We start from the raw sequence: 20,341 nt of genomic DNA, 5'->3' as shown, positions 1-20,341 counted from the left end.
CGATAAAAAAAGACTTCACAAAGTATACTTCACGAAGCTCGCTGCACGAAGCGTTGGCAATGCATTTTCGATAAAAAAAGACTTCACAAAGTATACTTCACGAAGCTCGCTGCACGAAGCGTTGGCAATGCATTTTCGATAAAAAAAGACTTCACAAAGTACACTTCACGAAGCTCGCTGCACGAAGCGTTGGCAATGCATTTTCGATAAAAAAAAGACTTCACAAAGTACACTTCACGAAGCTCGCTGCACGAAGCGTTGGCAATGCATTTTCGATAAAAAAAAGACTTCACAAAGTCTACTTCACGAAGCTCGCTGCACGAAGCGTTGGCAATGCATTTTCGATAAAAAAAAGACTTCACAAAGTATACTTCACGAAGCTCGCTGCACGAAGCGTTGGCAATGCATTTTCGATAAAAAAAGACTTCACAAAGTATACTTCACGAAGCTCGCTGCACGAAGCGTTGGCAATGCATTTTCGATAAAAAAAGACTTCACAAAGTATACTTCACGAAGCTCGCTGCACGAAGCGTTGGCAATGCATTTTCGATAAAAAAAGACTTCACAAAGTATACTTCACGAAGCTCGCTGCACGAAGCGTTGGCAATGCATTTTCGATAAAAAAAAGACTTCACAAAGTACACTTCACGAAGCTCGCTGCACGAAGCGTTGGCAATGCATTTTCGATAAAAAAAAGACTTCACAAAGTACACTTCACGAAGCTCGCTGCACGAAGCGTTGGCAATGCATTTTCGATAAAAAAAAGACTTCACAAAGTACACTTCACGAAGCTCGCTGCACGAAGCGTTGGCAATGCATTTTCGATAAAAAAAAGACTTCACAAAGTACACTTCACGAAGCTCGCTGCACGAAGCGTTGGCAATGCATTTTCGATAAAAAAAAGACTTCACAAAGTACACTTCACGAAGCTCGCTGCACGAAGCGTTGGCAATGCATTTTCGATAAAAAAAAGACTTCACAAAGTACACTTCACGAAGCTCGCTGCACGAAGCGTTGGCAATGCATTTTCGATAAAAAAAGACTTCACAAAGTACACTTCACGAAGCTCGCTGCACGAAGCGTTGGCAATGCATTTTCGATACAAAAAAGACTTCACAAAGTACACTTCACGAAGCTCGCTGCACGAAGCGTTGGCAATGCATTTTCGATAAAAAAAAGACTTCACAAAGTCTTCGCGAAGTCAACTTTGGACTCAATCAAATACAGCCTTTACACTGCTTTAGTTTTAAAGCTTTCAAAACGGCGACACATACTTCTTTTAGTAAATTGGTTCATCAAAAATGCACACTCCTTGCAGAAAATAGCAGGTATAGAACAGAATGCAACCGCAACACGGTGGCCTAGTGGTAAGGCGTCCGCCCAGTGAGCGGGAGGTCGTGGGTTCGAACCCCGGCCGGGTCATACCTAAGACTTTAAAATTGGCAATCTAGTGGCTGCTCCGCCTGGCGTCTGGCATTATGGGGTTAGTGCTAGGACTGGTTGGTCCGGTGTCAGAATAATGTGACTGGGTGAGACATGAAGCCTGCGCTGCGACTTCTGTCTTGTGTGTGGCGCACGTTAAATGTCAAAGCAGCACCGCCCTGATATAACCCTTCGTGGTGGACTGGGCGTTAAGCAAACAAACAAAACAAAACAGAATGCAGATTTGTGGTATGTGTCCAAGAGCAGAATGCTCTTACCCCTTGAAGTAAAAGTGTGGCCGGATTTATGATAATGTAAATGATGGTCCAGATGGGAAAGAAAGTACCCTTAAGGCCAGACAGGCTAGCACTTTTAGATCAAAATCGTTATGAATTGTGTTGAATTACTTAAAGGGGTTTGAATGTGCCAGGGCTGAAAGAGCTTGTGTTATGTAACGCATGTAACGACTCAGTGCATGTCTGACAACCGGGACACCCCCTCCTCTCCGTCTTGTTCACCGTTTACAATGCGTATTTTGCGTTTTGTTTTGAGCTTGTGTGATGTAACGCATGTAACGACTCAGTGCATGTCTGACAACCGCGGGACACCCCCTTCTTTCCGTCTTTTTCACCGTTCACAATGCGTATTTTGAGTTTTGTTTTTGTCTTCACAGAAAGTTTCAAAATCAAAGTCCTGCATTCATGTGTACATGCACGAATGATTTTTGAAAAAAGAGGCAAAGCAGCTGACACATTGTTTACAGCATTCAGCTTGAATCAGTCGTTACCAGGGTGATTTGCTTGACATCGAGGTTGTGTTGATGTATCAAAGGCTGGCTTAAGGACCGGTGTTGTCGGAAAAACAGCTTGCAACGAATAAATGCAAGAAAGTATTCCCTCTATAAAATGCCAATGAAAATGTTATCTTTCGGACCCCCCCCCCCCCCCCCACACACACACACAAAAAAAAGTGCTTTGCCGAGTGAATGCATACTTTTGTGGTTTAGAGATCTGTGTTCCTTTCTTGGGAGAGAGATGCTCTCAACGCTTTGTCTTTCTTGGAATCCTGTAAATACTCATTAGCTAAGCTTTAAAAATGCCCGAAAGCACCCTAACAAGCAAATGATACATGCACAGCATGAAATGTCGAGGTCCAGTTAAATTGCAGACATCGAAAATATGCAGAGATTTTTATTTTGTATTTTTTATTCGTATCGACGAAAACAGAACTCATGCAACCAACACAATTAAATGCCACGCGTACAATTGCTCAGCACCATCACTTTTAGATGAGAAAAGTGCTTCCTTACAATGTTCTAACTTTCAAACACAAAAAGCAGGGCTTCAAAGATAGAAAGAAAGAAAGAAAGAAAGAAAGAAAGAAAGAAAAAAGAACGAAATTAAAAAAGAAAGAAAGAAACAAACAAACAAAATAATAAGGAAACAAAGAAAGAACACGGGCAGAACTCACGAGCCAGTCATTCTGTTACGCAAACAAAATCTAAAACACAGGGAATACGTCAAAACTGGATGAAAAATAAAGGATGAAAATAAATAGAAATTAAAATGTGTCACCAGTTGCTGATTGTATTTCCGATATTTTGATATGTTAACCGGTAAACGGCCAAAATATACGGTCAACGCGATGCATGGTAAGCTTCACAATTTTGACCCTTTTAGTAAACGTGTCCCCCCTTCCGTGAAAAACGAAGTCGGTCACATAGATCAGCAAGATTGAAGAGTTGTCTGTGTAGGTTCGGGAAGTTACGAGCGGCGGATACCACACAAAAGAGTCAAGTTATTCAATGTTTCTGGTTCCGGAACGGTTATCAAAAAACAGTGTAAAGCGTGAATGTCCATCCCCTACTCTCCCCTCCCCTCCCCCCCCCCCCACACCTCTTTGCTTTTTTTTTAAAAAACAATATCCAGTGAAGTATACATGTAGCTCATTCGCTTTGGCGGGATGTTACATATTTTATTTTCTTTAAACACGTACGCAAGTATGCACACACACACACACACACACACACACACACACACACACACACACACACACACAACCCCCCCCCCCCACACACACACACAGTCATAAAGACACAGACAGACGGACAGACACACACACGCACGCACATACACACTCACAAACACGCACGCACGCACACACGCACGCACACACACACGTACGCACGCCACGCTCACACATACTCACTTACACACAATAACTTCTGTTCTTTCATTGTTTCATCCATTATTATTTTTTCTTTATTTGTCTGAACTTTCTGTCTTTTTTTTTTTTTTTTTAAAGAGGAAGGAAAAAAAGATGCGTAATTTTTTTTTAACGTTTTACTAATAATACAACTATATAAAAATTCCATGAAACAGATAGGAAAATCGATTGGAACCATTTTGGGAACCACAAACAATTTTTTTTAAATCAACAGAAAACGACGTGACAGTACATTTAACAATACACATTGTGTGCTGGTAAACAATACAAAAACAAAAATATTGTGTTTTGACAAAAACCCCTTCAAAATGAACACGTTTTGTCGATATGAAAAAAGTTATAGTACAAGGAAATGTATTGCTGTGCACCGTTTAAAGAGAATCAGTCAAGTCCGCTCATTATTTATGCAAATGTAAAAACAATAGTGAGAGAGGGGTGAGGAGTTGGGTGTGGGGGCTTCATGGGGTTCGATCGAAACACGAACAGTGGAAGAAAACCAACGGCACCTCTGGGACAAGAGGCAAAAAAGGAAATTGATTTACTTTACTTTATTTGGTGTTTAACGTCGTTTTCAACCGTTCAAGGTTATATCGCGACGGAAGGAAATTGATGTGCACGTTTGTTGAGAGAACTAATTACTACTGGACACATTCATCATGAGAAGTGCAAAAAAACAAAACACCTCAACACTCCCGGTCGATCAGAACCGGCATTTAAAAACATTAAAGAGATGCGGGAGATATGAGGGGATATTGGAAGGGGGGGGATAACAGGAGGGGTTGGAGAGGGCGACATGCACCGACAAGGGAGATTACTCACAGAAAACCAGCATTCATTAATAAATCACCGTGCAGGAAAGGCCGAAATGCAAAAGAAATAGAAACCCGACTTTCATCTCTTGAGTTTCTCTCGGACAACAAGGCCTGAGACGTGTCCATCTTGATTCGCCGGCTGATTTATTCCACTCACCTCAAGAGCTCAGCCGTGACACTGGCCTCTCCACGCTGCGCGCGCCGGTAAGCCCCAGCACGTGCGCTGTGTAAAGCGCGAGCGCATGTCGATTTCCAGAGTTCTTATTAAAACGAAGCGATCCCTACAAATCCGCAAGCCCTACCAGACATGACATGCAGCCGAAACGCAGGTTGAAAGGGAAAGAGGCGTCTCCCCCCGTACTTCAATAACTTAGTTGGTCTAGTTTGGGAACAACTTCTGTCTCGTTTCGGAAAACAAACAAAGATAGACAGACAGACAGACGAACGGGTCACATAGCCGCAGGTGCCAGTTACGTCCTGTCGAGGTTAACATCCACTTCGCATATTTCCGGTTTGCCCCAAGAATTCAGGCATTTCGCCCTACTGAGTTTTTACCTTTCGCCCCTTTTGAGTGACTGAGTGTGTGTGTGTGTGTGTGTGTGTGTGTGTGTGTGTGCTTGCGTCTGTGTGAGCGTGTTTTTGTTGTTGTTGTGGGGGTGGGGGTGGGGGGGAGTTTGGGGTGTTATAAACTGACTTCTGCATACTTTGAAACTGCATGAAGCTAAATATGGTTCTGCACTCTTCTTCTTTCGATTCATGAACCTGCGTCTTATACAAGTTAGTGGTGTCTGTATGACAAGAATATGTGAACGCATGGATGAAATATTAGATTTAAAAAATTGATAATAAAAAGAAAAGTAAACACACTAACTAACTAAAAGGTTTAAGTGTCGACAAAACGTACAGAACGTTTGAAATACGTTTATTTTCCCTATCACACAGAGGTCTGTACATAGGGCGAATATGAGGCAATTTTGGGGCGAAGTGGCACTACAAAAATGGGGCGAAACGGGGCGAGGGGATTTGGGGCGATATGACTGTGGGGCGAAAGGTTAGCGGGACGAGGGGCGTAATGGATTGATACCCTTGTCGAATGTAAATACCTCGTTTCTTGCAAGACCTCTGTCCATTCATCTCAAATTTCCGGAATAATCCCTGCCATATTTTCTCAGTTCCAGGACTCTTTGCCTCCGAAACAATACAAAATAGATTTTTTAATCAGTACGTTCTTGCATTCGTGTTTTTCTTGGGATCAGCTAGCGATAAGAACTGCTTTAAACAAATCCTTGGTCTTCCAGCAAAGTCTGAGAGTATTAAGGAGATCATTTACACGTCATTAGACTTTTTGTTTGCATTGTGTTCAACGTACGCACGCATCCACGTACACAAGCGCAGACGCACGCACACACGCACGCACGCACGCACGCACGCACGCACGCACATACGCACAAATGCACGTACGCACGTACGCACGCACGCACGCACGCACGCACGCACGCACGCACGTACGCACAAATGCACGTACGCACGAACACACGCACGTACGCACGCACGCACGTACACACAAATGCACGTACGCACGAACATACGCACGTACGCACGCACGCACATACACACACACGTGCACGGACGCACGGACGCACGCACGCACGCACGCACGCACACACACACACACACACACACACACACACGATTTGGGGAGGGGGGGGGAACAAAAAATGAGGTCTTTTTTCTTGTATGGCGCACCGTTTGTTTGATGCTTGTCGTTAAAACCTAATCCAACTCGAGTTGGTGTAAAGTTTGAATACTGCAGGTGCACGCATTACCGCCGCCCCCACACCCTCTTTTTCTTCTTGTCGTTCGCTGTTAGATCGTCAGTCCGGACTGCAGGGCGAAACGTGCTGTCCTCTCAAAGTCCTCTCTGGGGCCGTATAGCTTCTTTTGTAGCGCTGTCTCCTCTGGCCAGGTGGTGTCCCTCAGAGCACTGTGGTATGGACAAGCCTGCAGGATGTGCTCTGCTGTCTGATTCTTGCCACACGGATATAGGGGGGAGGGAACTAGCTTCAGCTTTGTGGCCATATGATGGTTTAGTCTGTTATGTCCAGTGCGGAGTCTGAGTAGGACGACTTGTTCTTCACGTTGGAGCAGGTGGTAGTCATCTTTCTCCGCTCTGGTTTTCCTCTTGTTTTTGATGATCGTCTTTTTTTCCTTGTACTGCAGCTGGGACGTGAACTGTTCCTTTGAGGCACCTTCCTTGGCAAGTTTGTCTGCAGCCTCGTTTCCTGCTATGTCACAATGAGCTGGCACCCACTGAAGCACGACCCTTCGGTTCTGAGCAACCTGTTGGAGGGCGTTGTTGAGCTCAGTTTCTTTGTTGGCAGACAGAGCTTGGAGTGCTGACATTGCGTCTGTCAGAAAGACGACCTGAGGACATTCATGGTCTGATCCGTCAACTATTGTGGCTGCTGTCCTCAAGGCCTGTACTTCTGCACTATAGTTGGTGCAGTGCAAACCTGTGGGAATGCTCACTGTTTGTGCCTCTCCCTCTGGGTACCGAACTAGAACGCCGGCTCCTCCATCTCTCGCAGCATCAGTGGCTGACCCATCAGTGTAGGCGTGGATCCACGCTTCTTCAGGGTAGTGGTCTGCAATCATGGCCAGGGTAAGCGCCTTCTTACTGGTGTCACTCATGTCCCGTGATGTCACGCCTTTCACAGTTGTGTTGATCTCGAGGACCCTCTGGTTGGCTTACCAAGGTGTTGGGCATGTTCCTGTGGCATCGAGCGGCAGAGTGCTTTCCGGCAGGTGGGGTAGGTACTTTAACCAACCACAGATCCACGCAAAAACGCAAAATGAAATGTCGACACCCTCTTTTGAATGAAAAGGGGGCGGACGGGCGGGCGAGGGGAGTGAAGTGAGGTGAGGGATTTGATTTGGCTGGAACTGGAGAAACAAAATTGTAAGACAAAAACAGTACGGAAAAACAAACCGTTTCCTTTTTTTTTTATTGCGTCTAGTTGGTTTAAACAAAATTGTATTCAAATAACTGTCATGAAACAATGAATAAAGTAGCTTTTAGGGTTCGAACTCAAGCTTAAGCTTCTAGTTGTTGTCCTAATTCGTGTCAAGATCACTCTTTTCTGTTTTTCAAGTATTCTATGATTTTGGTATTTCATTGCTTGATACTTCGTATCTTCATGTCAAGTCTATAATCGTTCCTAATTTTTTTTAAGTACTTTGTTATTTTTTTCTCACTTTTTAATATCCAAATCCAGGGCAATAAAAACATGCAAATGATCTTGTCATCCTCAAATAGTTCGATGCGAGCAGGCAAACGCATTATTCATGTTAGGCTGAAAGGACGGACATTCTAAAATTACAGACTTCTGTTTCAGATTCGCTTAACATTTACACTTGAAGAGGAAGTAGACTTCCAATGGACTTCCAATGGAATGCCAATTCTCTGTCCAACAACAAATAAGCCTGTCTTTAAAACTGTCTCTGAAAATGCCTCTCCTTTCCAACAGGAACCGGAAAAGACTCTTTTTCGTTCGTGAGAAGGGTGAAAGAATGAGCTGCCAGTTTGATCTCAACGCTATTATTTGGAAGGAACTCAGTGTTGGATATTTAAGCTTTGGACAAACTCGAAAAGATATGCTGCTAATCTGTTGCAAACACGGAAATTAAAGCATATGGACATAACATCAGAAGACAGGAGACTAGAATATAAAATATCATAGTGTGTGGCATGGTTAAAAAAAAGAAAAAAGTTTTACACATCTACATGTTTGACTAATATTTTAAATTACCGGTCAACGTAATCATTGACAAAAACGAACAATACAGAAATATGATACGGGAACACTCAAGATGATGCCCAGTGTGTCTAACGAGCATTTGATCATGTGTGCGTAACTCAAGCAGAAGCAAACACTCCGTTTAAAAAATTCAACTTCCGTAAGACTACCGTGCGTAAATAAAAAAAACCGTGAACTTTCTGGATACTGAGATCTTGCATTGATACCGTTTTGGGTTGGTGTCCGATTTCATCGTAATATCAGCAACGCTTTGTGTTTTCGTCGCAAAGGGTGACAAAAATAAAAACCCACGTGGGAAAGATAAGCGAGCTTGTGTTACTATCGAGCTTGTGACATAAACTCGACCTTTCAAAAGAACATATCACCTTGCCTTTTAAAGCTCAGTCTTTCTCTCTTACCCCCTCTCTCGGTCTAACGGGAAGCAACTCTTATCCGGTTCCCGTATCTTTAGTCCCCACCCCGGAAACAACGAATAGTGTATCCGTGTCGCAGGAAACTCACACCGACCTTCCACTACGGTGGAACAACCCCCCCCCCCCCTTAAAGATCACAAGAATGATAAAACAATCCTGTCTTCAAAGGGAAGGGAGGTTTAAAAAGTGAGGTAGATTTACATACCTTCTCAACAGAAAATATAAGCAAGCAAAACCATGAACTTGGGGAAACTTAAATCGGGACAGTTTTAAATCACATGACGGGAGGGTCTTAAAAATGGGGACCCAGTGTTTTGTTTTCTTTCTGTTCCATAGTTTTTTTTATCCCCTCTCATCTCCTGGTACCTGTACTAGTATTTCACGGTTACTTTGTGCCAGACAAGAGCAGCCTCTCCAGTCCCGTTGTCACTTCCCCCCACTGTTTTAACCCCTCTTCTCTCTTCATTAGTCGGCGTGGAAAGAGTAAGTTTTATGTCGTCCTCCAAAGCATAAAAAGGGGCCGGCAAATCCCCGGCACGAGAGATTGAATTTCGCGAGACAAAGAGGCTCCCGTAGTTTTCTCTTTGCAGTTTTGTCCAGCGCACGGCAGACAGTGGGAGGTGGTAGCGCACGTGCGTCAGGCACCACACACGTGCAGCGCGACACGCTATCCCCCTCCCTTCACCTCCCCTTCCTTCCCCCCCCCTACTACCTCCCTCACCTTCCCCAAAGTAAACAGGTTTTGCTGACGTAATCAGCAGTCGTCGTAACCCCCACTTGTAGATTGAATGGCGTAACATACACGGTGGGAGGATTTCCTTGCTTTTTTTCAGTGGTGGGTCCCCAGCTGCTCAAATGGCAAAGCACTCCCAGGAACTACACCCACGATTTTCCTCAGTGTTACTGGCATGAGGCGACACGATTTATCAGCTCAGTGCAGCGGTAGTTTTTCCCCTCGGTGGCTTTAAATTGCAAAAGCATGTCTACGAACAGCGCTCACATTTGCAGTTTTAGATCAGTTATCATACTATGATTACCACGAGGCGAGTTATCCTGCGCAGTGCACAGGTCGTAGATGTAGTGACCACAGAGATATAGAATATATCTCTCTGGCTCTGGCTCATATTCGCCTTACGAATACGAATAAACTTTATTGTCATGAAACGTAGATGTTGTAGCCTTACCGTACCCACCTCTCTGTCTGTTGCGTCAAACTTTGACCTGTCTTCAACGTTTCAATTTCATTTCGACGCCTCTGTTCCATGTGTTCGTACAATGCGTTTCCCAAGCAGCGGACGATGACACTCAGGAGTAGCAATGGAGATACTATCTGTGTTTTTTTGTAAATGTCACAAAATGCAATGTTTTGTGTATGCCAAACTAAAACCAAAAGCGCGGATAATATATTAACGGTACACGCACAGGAAGTAATTTAGATTTCTAAAAACAAAGAAAAAGATATATATGTTTACTTTCAAAAACGCGCTCAGAATTAAAGAAAATAGGTTGAGTATAATAATCGCATGCTTCGTCGAGACGAGCGTGACCCGTCTCGGTCTTCGGGTATGGTTAGCCGAGACTATCTGAATGTAGTCTCGCCGATGACTGGTTTTTGGAGATGATCTTTTAGTTTGATGTCAACAGATTGACTAATTGTTTTTTTTATATCGCTTCAAGCGACTTGTTGGTTTTTGCTTCGGAGATGACAATTCTCGGCACGTGCGCTGAGCACAGGAGTGAATGAAACAGAGTTTGCTAGAGGTGTGAGAGACACGAGACACCCACCCGTGGTATAAGCCTGACTGATAATCCATCAAGGCGTCGTTGAGGCGGAACCCCCCCCCCCCCCTCCCCCTCTCCCCTGTCTTTGATCTTTGCCTTGTTTTACAACTTTCCACTCTTGCTTCCTTTCTCTCAACGACAATGGTGAAAAGGAGGAAAACGGGAAATAAAGCGATGGACCAGAAAAAAAAGAGCAACACAATATTATATAAAAGAGACAGAAAAGGAGAGGTAAAAGAGAAATAAAAATAACCTTTCTCGAGTTACACCGTGCTACAGAGTCGTAAACTGTAGCAATTATGGTGTTTTTGTTTGCAGGACTACATAATTGAACGGCATGGTGCCGTTTTGCTCTTTTGTTGCTTCTCTTTTCAAGACTTTTACTTTTGCTCGTTTGTGTTAGTTTTGTTGTTGTTGTGCATGGAAACTGCCTCACTTGAATGGTTGTGATCGTTTGATTCCTGGATTGACAGGTGTCGAAGAGGTTGGTTTAAAAAAAACATTGTTTTTTTAATATTATAAGAGAATTATGCTCTTTTCATGTTATTGCACCTGATCTTGACTGCTTGCAGTGATAGAAACTCCCTATGTTATTGCACCTGATCTTGACTGCTTGCAGTGATAGAAACTCCCTATGTTATTGCACCTGATCTTGACTGCTTGCAGTGATAGAAACTCCCTTTCTTGGCATGGGTGGAAGCGTTGAATCTTTCTGGGGAGTCCGGTGTGTAGGACACTCGTAGAACGAACTACATCAAAGGAAAAACTGTTTTTACGTCAGGAACAACCCAAGAGACCTTTCTCACACACACACACACACACACACACACAGAGGCACACACGCACTCGAACACAAAGACACACACACACACCACAAATGCACACGCATATTAAGGGTCTTGGACCCAGCAGACGGATTAAACAATTGTAGTTTATTCTTTGGAAGGGGAGGGTGGGGCGGTTGGATTCCAAGCAGTGAGTATAAATAGGATTCGGGAACAGAAAGAGAAACGACTTAACCTCCCGGAATGATCGCGCTGTCTCCGTTCAGACGAATAACGGTACCCTCCTGAACTTTACCCCGGGTCAGTCAGAAGTTAATGGCTCACTGCTAGCTTCCGGACGTAAATTACTCAACAAGGCCGCGCATTGTGCTCTTTCCGTTGACTTGCAACTGTAATCGGTACGACTTGTTCACCCCAGTGCTCTTTGCATTTTGATTCTCGCAGTAAGTCTTTAAGCGGCCTCGCCTTGAATTTTTATTTGTACTTTTTAAGATATATTTTAATTAAGTCAGCTCGACGGCTTAAACATGTAAATGGTAATGGAGTTCTGGCCTAGGTTTCGAAAGCCTTCTTTGGAGAGTGAGTGGTTCGTGTGGATTTTGTTTCTCCGTGTGTGTGTGTGTGTGTGTGTGTGTGTGTGTTGGTCTGACCGCTTGCTTATCTGCCCGTCAATGACTGATCCTGCTTGCATGGCTACCTACTTGTGTGTGTGTGTGTGTGTGTGTGTGTGTGCCTTTCTGTGTGTGTGTGTGTGTGTGTGTGTGTGTGTGTGCCTTTCTGTGCCTTTCTGTGTGTGTGTCTGTCTGTCGTTTTCTTTACTTCTTACTTTTTACATTTAGTCAAGTTTTGACTAAATGTATTAACATAGAGGGGGAATCGAGACGAGGGTCGTGGTGTATGTGTGTATGTGTGTGTGTGCGTGTGGTGTATGTGTGTCTGTGTGTGTGTGTGTGTGTGTGTGTGTGTGTGTGCGTCTGTGTGTGTAGAGCGATTGAGAGTAAACTACTGGACCGATCTTTATGAAATTTGACATGAGAGTTCCTGGGTATGATATCCCCGGATGTTTTTTTCTTTTTTTCGATAAATGTCTTTGATGACGTCATATCCGGCTTTTTGTAAAAGTTGAGGCGGCATTGTCACACCCTCATTTTTCAATCAAATTGATTGAAGTTTTGGCCCAGCAATCTTCGACAAAGGCCGGACTTCGGTATTGCATTTCAGCTTGGTGGCTTAAAATTTGTGACTTTGGTCATTAAAAAATCTGAAAATTGTAATTAAAATTATTTTTTTATAAAACGATCCAAATTTACGTTCATCTTATTTTTCATCATTTTTTGATTCCAAAAACATATAAATATGTTATATTTGGATTAAAAACAAGCTCTGAAAATTAAAAATATAAAAATTATTATCAAAATCAAATTCCCGAAATCGATTTAAAAACAATTTCATCTTATTCCTTGTCGGTTCCTGATTCCAAAAACATATAGATATGATATGTTTGGATTAAAAACACGCTCAGAAAGTTCAAACGAAGAGAGGTACAGAAAAGCGTGCTATGCAGCACAGCGAAACCACTACCGCGCTGAACAGGCTCGTCACTTTCACTCCGTTTTTCACAAGCGGCGGACTACGGTCATTGTGAAAAAATGCAGTGCGTTCAGTTTCATTCTGTGAGTTCCACAGCTTGACTAAATGTAGTAATTTCGCCTTACGCGACTTGTTTCTTTATTCCGTTGTTCCTTTTTCCGTTGACTTGAATGCAACCTATAATCGGTGCGATCTACCCACCCTTATGCACTGTGCATTTTAAACGCATAAATCTCCCGACAGTCTCATTTTTGTGTTTACTTAAAAACACAAATATATATATTTTTTTTGATTGGCCAAATTGACGCGTACGGTTTGTACTTTGCAATACCAAAAGAGTTTTAGCCTAGTGTTCGTATTTTCCCCCTCTTTAGATAGATTAAGAGATTTAAAGCAATTTAATGTTTGTTTTACGTCGTATTGAATGTGTTGCTGTGTGTCTGCCTGATATCTGTTTTTCTTTCTCTATTTCTGTCCTTCTTATTTTATTTATTGTTTCTCTCTTTTAGTTAATTTATTTTGTTTTGCTATTGAACTTTCTCAATTCTTTAAGGTTAATTTCTTTCTTTCTTCTTTCTTTTTTTAAATTTTCTTTTTTTCTTTCTTTCTTTCTTTCGTTCTTTCTTTCTTTCATTTTGCCCGTCTGTCTTTCGTTCTTTTTATCTTTGAACTTCTACCAAAAACACAAAAGAAAAAGAAAACAAGTCGCGTAAGGCGAAATTACTACATTTAGTCAAGCTGTGGAACTCACAGAATGAAACTGAACGCACTGCATTTTTTCACAATGACCGTAGTCCGCCGCTCGTACAAAAGGATGTGAAACTGACGAGCCTGTTTAGCGCGGTAGCGGTTGCGCTATGCTGCATAGCACGCTATTCTGTACCTCTCTTCGCTTTAACTTTCTGAGCGTGTTTTTAGTCCAAACATATCATATCTATATGTTTTTGGAATCAGGAACCGACAAGGAATAAGATGAAATTGTTTTTAAATCGATTTCGGAAATTTAATTTTGATCATAATTTTTATATTTTTAATTTTCAGAGCTTGTTTTTAATTCAAATATAACATATCTATATGTTTTAGGAATCAGAAAATAATGAAAAATAAGATGAACGTAATTTTGAATCGTTTTATAAAAAAATGATTTTAATTACATTTTTTGGATTTTTAATGATCAAAGTCATTAATTAGTTTTTAAGCCACCAAGCTGAAATGCAATACCAAAGTCCGGCCTTTGTCGAAGATTGGTTGGCCAAAATTTCAATCAATTTGATTGAAAAATGAGGGTGTGAGAGTGCCGCCTCAACTTTTACAAAAAGCCGGATATGACGTCATCAAAGACGTTTATCCAAAAAATGAAAAACGTATCTGAGGATATCATACCATGGAACTCTCATGTAAAATTTCATAAAGATCGGTCCAGTAGTTTACTCTGAATCACTCTACACACACACGCACAGACAGACAGACAGACAGACAGACAGACAGACAGACAGACAGACACACACACACACACACACACATACACCACGACCCTCGTCTCGATTCCCCCTCTATGTTAAAACATTTAGTCAAAACTTGACTAAATGTAAAAAGCAACTAACAACAACAACAACAACAACAACAACAACAACAACAACAACAACAACGTTTAAAAAACGTATTAGTTCTGATGATTCTGTTGTTCCCTCGTATAGATACACATCTGATCGAAAATCAGAAATTATCCATTGCAGACTGAGATTGAGGATCAGCAATCTAAATAGTGATCTATTTGACAGACATTTAATTCCCGACCCGTCATGCACTTGTGGTTATCGTGTTGAAAATGCGGAGCACTATATTTTTCATTGCCCCTTATCTCTTCAAATACGTGAAGTCACCTTGTCAACACTGCCCAACTATGATTTGCTAACCGCTGATGATTTTCTGTATGGCAATAGAGACAAGTCAGACAGCGAAAATGCATTGATATTTGACCAGTTATTCAGGTTTATCTTATTAAGCAAACGTTTTGAATAATGAATGCATTTATCTCATCCATGTTCGAAACGACCATGTGCAGTACTGTTTACATTTCCTTGTTCTGGTAGTATTCTATTTTCAACCATGTGGAAGTCATTGTATGCGTGTGTGTGCGAGTGAGTGTGCGAGCGCGTGTGAGTACTGTTGTTAGTTTAGCATTGGTTTTTTTTTCTTTTGTTTTTTTTCCTTTTATTGTTACATGTTTGTCTACCATAATTTACCATTATTATTTTGACATTATTTCAAATTTGTTATATTAAAATCGTCCGCCAAATTTCATTTGCTTTTAAGAGTACGCTTATAAGCCTAGCTTGTTGTGCTCCATGTTCCTTATTTCATGTATGCGGTAATAGTACCAATGGAATTTATTGAATAAACTTGTTTAAACCAACAACAACAACTACAACAACAACAAACAAGTCGGTGAAAACGATACTGAGTCGATCTGTCGGCCTGAAAATATAAGATTTATACTAAAATCCCTGAATCACTCATCAGGGATAGTGTTGCACCTTTCTGGCTGAAAACCGTAAACCAAGAAGGTTCGACGTGGTCTCCGCGAAGCAAACATTAGACCTAAGTTGCATAAACGATTTATTTTCTTCATTTTTAGCGAAGTTTTTAAATCAAACACATCATATCTCTATATTTTTTGGATTCATAAATTATGAGGAATACACCGAAACACCTTTTCATGTTTATTCAGTTGTTGGCATCATTTTGGTTAATTGATTTTTAAGCTTCCATGCAAGCTGAAATGCACTGATCCTCACTTCTCCGGAGTTCCTTGCCCGTCCGAATACATCTGTTGAAATATTGACAAACAAAACAAGAACTTGCAAAGCAAAACAAGCAAACACAGCACAAAAAAACAAGTCGCGTGAGGCGAAAATACAACATTTAGTCAAGTAGCTGTCGAACTCACAGAATGAAACTGAACGCAACGCAACGCAGCAAGACCGTATACTCGTAGCATCGTCACTCCACCGCCCGTGGCAAAGGCAGTGCCAGTGGAATTGACAAGAAGAGCGAGGTATTCGTTGCGCTGAGAAGGATAGCACGCTTTTCTGTACCTCTCTTCGTTTTAACTTTCTGAGCGTGTTTTTAATCCAAACATATCATATCTATATGTTTTTGGAATCAGGAACCGACAAGGAATAAGATGAAAGTGTTTTTAAATTGATTTCGACAATTTAATTTTGATAATAATTTTTATATATTTAATTTTCAGAGCTTGTTTTTAATCCAAATATAACATATTTATATGTTTTTGGAATCAGAAAATGATGGAGAATAAGATGAACGTAAATTTGGATCGTTTTATAAAATTTTTTTTTTTTTTTTTACAATTTTCAGATTTTTAATGACCTAAGTCATTAATTAATTTTTAAGCCACCAAGCTGAAATGCAATACCGAAGTCCGGGATTCGTCGAAGATTACTTGACCAAAATTTCAACCAATTTGGTTGAAAAATGAGGGCGTGACAGTGCCGCCTCAACTTTCACGAAAAGCCGGATATGACGTCATCAAAGACATTTATCAAAAAAATCAAAAACAAGTTCGGGGATTTCATACCCAGGAACTCTCATGTCAAATTTCATAAAGATCGGTCCAGTAGTTTGGTCTGAATCGCTCTACACGCACGCACGCACGCACACACACACACACACACACACACACACACACACACACATACACACACACACACACACACACACACACATACACCACGACCCTCGTCTCGATTCCCCCCTCTATGTTAAAACATTTAGTCATAACTTGACTAAATGTAAAAAGCAAAAACACAAACAAACAAAAGCACATCTCCCCTCAGATCAACCGCGCCAAGAAAAGAAAAGGGTTTCTTTGTTTTTCCGAATCAAATGTGAATTCAAATCGATGATGAGGAATCGCGAGAGAGAGTGAGAGAGAGAGACTCAGAGAGAGGGAGACTCAGAGAGAGAGAGAGAGAGAGAGAGAGACAGAGAGAGAGAGAGAGAGACAGAGAGAGAGAGAGAGACAGAGAAAGAGAGACAGAGAAAGAGAGACAGAGAGAGAGAGACAGAGAGAGAGAGAAAGAAAGAGGGAAAGGGAGAGAGAGAGAGAGAAGAAAGAGAAAAAGAGATAGATAGAGAGAGAAAGATATATATATATATATAGAGAGAGAGAGTGAGTGAGAGAGAGAGAGAGAAAGAGAGAGAGAGAGGGGGGCCAGAGAGGGAGAGAGAGGGAGAGGGAGAGGGAGAGAGGGAGAGAGAGAGAGAGAGAGAGAGAGAGAGAGAGAGAGAGAGAGAGAGAGAGAGAGACAGAGAGAGACAGAGAGAGAGAGAGAGATCAAATGATTTATGCGTCGAGATCAGATATTATTTTTCAAGCTTAGCATACAGACATGCGGCTGTTGGATTTGATTACTCCACTTTCCACCGGCCATCGCCTCGTTGTGTATCTTTATTGCGATACCGGAACCTCGCAGGTGGGACTAGATTATATGACTTTGATGAAAGGTAATTGCCTAATTTTGTATCATCAGAAGGAGTACAGACAGAATCAGAAGGTGTCAAGAGGAAATCATGGAAATGTCCTAGTCTGTAACAGGAAACGTCTCGTCATTACAGAATTGCATAATATGGAGATTAGAGAATGCAAGACATCAGTCTGCTGTGGATCGATCGAGACAAATGCAAATTGGTTGAACAGAAAAATCGAAGCGAAAAAACGACAGCAGCGGCTAAATTGAGGACTTGGAACCATATGTACATTTGATTTTGTTGGTATGCGTGGGTTGTTAAAGCGTTAAGAGTTGGTACAAAGAAACCATGTTCATAAATAACTCAGTCTGGTTTTTACATTTAGTCAAGTTTTGACTAAATGTTTTAACATAGAGGGTGAATCGAGACGAGGGTCATGGTGTATGTGTGTGTGTGTGTCTGTGTGTGTGTGTGTGTGTGTGTGTGTGTGTGTGTGTGTGTAGAGCGATTCAGACTAAACTACTGGACCGGTCTTTATGAAATTTGACATGAGAGTTCCTGGGTAGGATATCCCCGGACATGTTTTTTTCTTTTTTTCGATAAATACCTTTGATGACGTCATATCCGGCTTTTTGTAAAAGTTGAGGCGGCACTGTCACACCCTCATTTTTCAATCAAATTGATTGACATTTTGGCCAAGCAATCTTCGACGAAGGCCGGGGTTTGGTATTGCATTTCAGCTTGGTGGCTTAAAAACTAATGAGTGAGTTTGGTCATTAAAAATCGGAAACTTGCAACTAAAATTATTTTTTTTATTAAACGATCCAAAAACAATTTCATCTTATTCTTCGTCATTTTCTGATTCCAAAAACATATACATATGTTATATTTGGATTAAAAACAAGCTCTGAAAATTAAAAATATAAAAATTATGATCAAAATTTAATTTCCGAAATCGTTTTAAAAACTATTTCATCTTATTCCTTGTCGGTTCCTGATTCCAAAAACATATAGATATGATATGTTTAGATTAAAAACACGCTCAGAAAGTTAAAACGAAGAGAGGTACAGTAAAGCGTGCTATGAAGCACAGCGCAACCGCTACCGCGCCAAACAGGCTGGCTCGTCACTTTCACTGCCTTTTGCACAAGCGGCGGACTACGTTCAGTTTCATTCTGTGAGTTCCACAGCTTGACTAAATGTAGTAATTTCGTCTTACGCGACTTGTTTTTTCTGCCGTTGCCGGGAAGAGTTGAATTCTTTGAAAGTGAGACAAGAATGTTAACGCACCGCGTACCGATGTAGCGTCACAGTCACAGGGAACAATAACCCCGATGTGCATGGTTTAGAAAGAGGAAGTCATCATATCGAGCTAAAACGCGGTACTTTTCAAATTTGTCGCATTTTTTGCGGATGTTGCGACACATTTCTTTCCGTTTTATTTCCAGTTGCGGCAAATGACAGCACGTGACATGCGACAACCTATTTGCACAGTTTACAAGTTTAATGTATAAGTTGTGCACAGCCCCGCTGAGAGGTGTTTGTATCGGGGGCAACAGAACAAGGTGTGGCGATCGCCTGGACGGATATGGGGGAGGGGGGCGAGGATGGTGTGTGTGTGTGTGTGTGTGTGTGTGTGTGGTGGTGACTAGCTGGCGAAGATGGGGGACAACAGAGAAAGGGGATGTCATTCATGCTCGGCCCCGTAAAACAACAGCCAGGAATAAAAGCCACACACGAGGAAGCCGCTGGTCCGCCGACGAAAGAGAAAGGGGAAGCAACCGGAGGTGACAGCTCCGAACGTGCCAGACACCTTCACACCAGCGGGCCCACAACTTGAAAGACTCCAGCCAACCGATTCCTTTGTTGCGTCAGAGAATAAACCTGGGATCTCCGACAAACCTCCAACAATGTCTGCAAGGGCCCCCCTCCCCTCCAACAATGTCTGCAAGCACCCCTCCCCCTCCTCCCACGGAAAGCTGAACATGCACGGGGAAGTGCTTGTTTGAGTTCGTCTGTTTTGTGTGAAAAAAAAGCTCGACATTTGATAGCGGCCAAAATCGCTGCCTGTGTTTATACGCCGCTGCATGTTCCAAAAGGGAGCTTATTCTTTGCGATAACACAAGGAGGAGGGAGGAGGGATGGAGGAGAAAAAAAGAGAGAGAAAAGAAGAAAGAGCTGATGCCACAAAAAACACAAAAGGACCTTTTAACTGTTGGTTTACTGGGGGGAGGGATTTTTAAGTTAATACGGCGCATAATAGCCTGTTTGCTCACACACATCCGTAAGCTCTTTGGCCTGTCGGAGAAATGTTATTTATGGTAGTTTTCGCTGAAAACGGAATTGTAAAAAACTTGTTTTAAACAAAATAAAAAGCTGACAGAGTAGTCTCCCCTGTCGTTCTCACTCTGGTTAGAGACCTGTGGTGCTTTTTATGCCAGGGATCTACCTCAACAGCGAAAAGGTTGACATTGACGCCATTGCCAAGTGACAGTTTTCTGTGGAGAAACTACAGAGCTTTTTCTTTCTTTCTTCTTATTTGTGTTCTTTTGTTCACTCTCTGCCTCTCTTCATGTCGGTCTTCTGGCCAAATGTTTTCATGTTTGTTTGAAATTCATGTTTGCAGGAAAAGGAGGTCGGTCACGTGACATCAAGATACCATGGTTTTAGTTTAGTTTACACCGACTACTCTGTTCACTTTTTGGGGTATTTTTTGATGCTCATATGGATATAAGAAAAGGAACAAGTCGCGTAAGGCGAAAATACAATATTTAGTCAAGTAGCTGCCATTTTTCAGCAAGACCGTATACTCGTAGCATCGTCAGTCCACCGCTCATGGCAAAGGCAGTGAAATTGACAAGAAGAGCGGGGTAGTAGTTGCGCTAAGAAGGATAGCACGCTTTTCTGTACCTCTCTTTGTTTTAACTTTCTGAGCGTGTTTTTAATCCAAACATATCATATCTATATGTTTTTGGAATCAGGAACCGACATGGAATAAG

The sequence above is a fragment of the Littorina saxatilis genome, linkage group LG12 (genome assembly GCF_037325665.1).
Source record: "Littorina saxatilis isolate snail1 linkage group LG12, US_GU_Lsax_2.0, whole genome shotgun sequence".
NCBI classification, from domain to species: Eukaryota; Metazoa; Mollusca; class Gastropoda; order Littorinimorpha; family Littorinidae; genus Littorina; species Littorina saxatilis.
The sequence above is the reverse complement of the archived record's forward strand: the minus strand, read 5'-3'. Positions refer to the sequence as shown.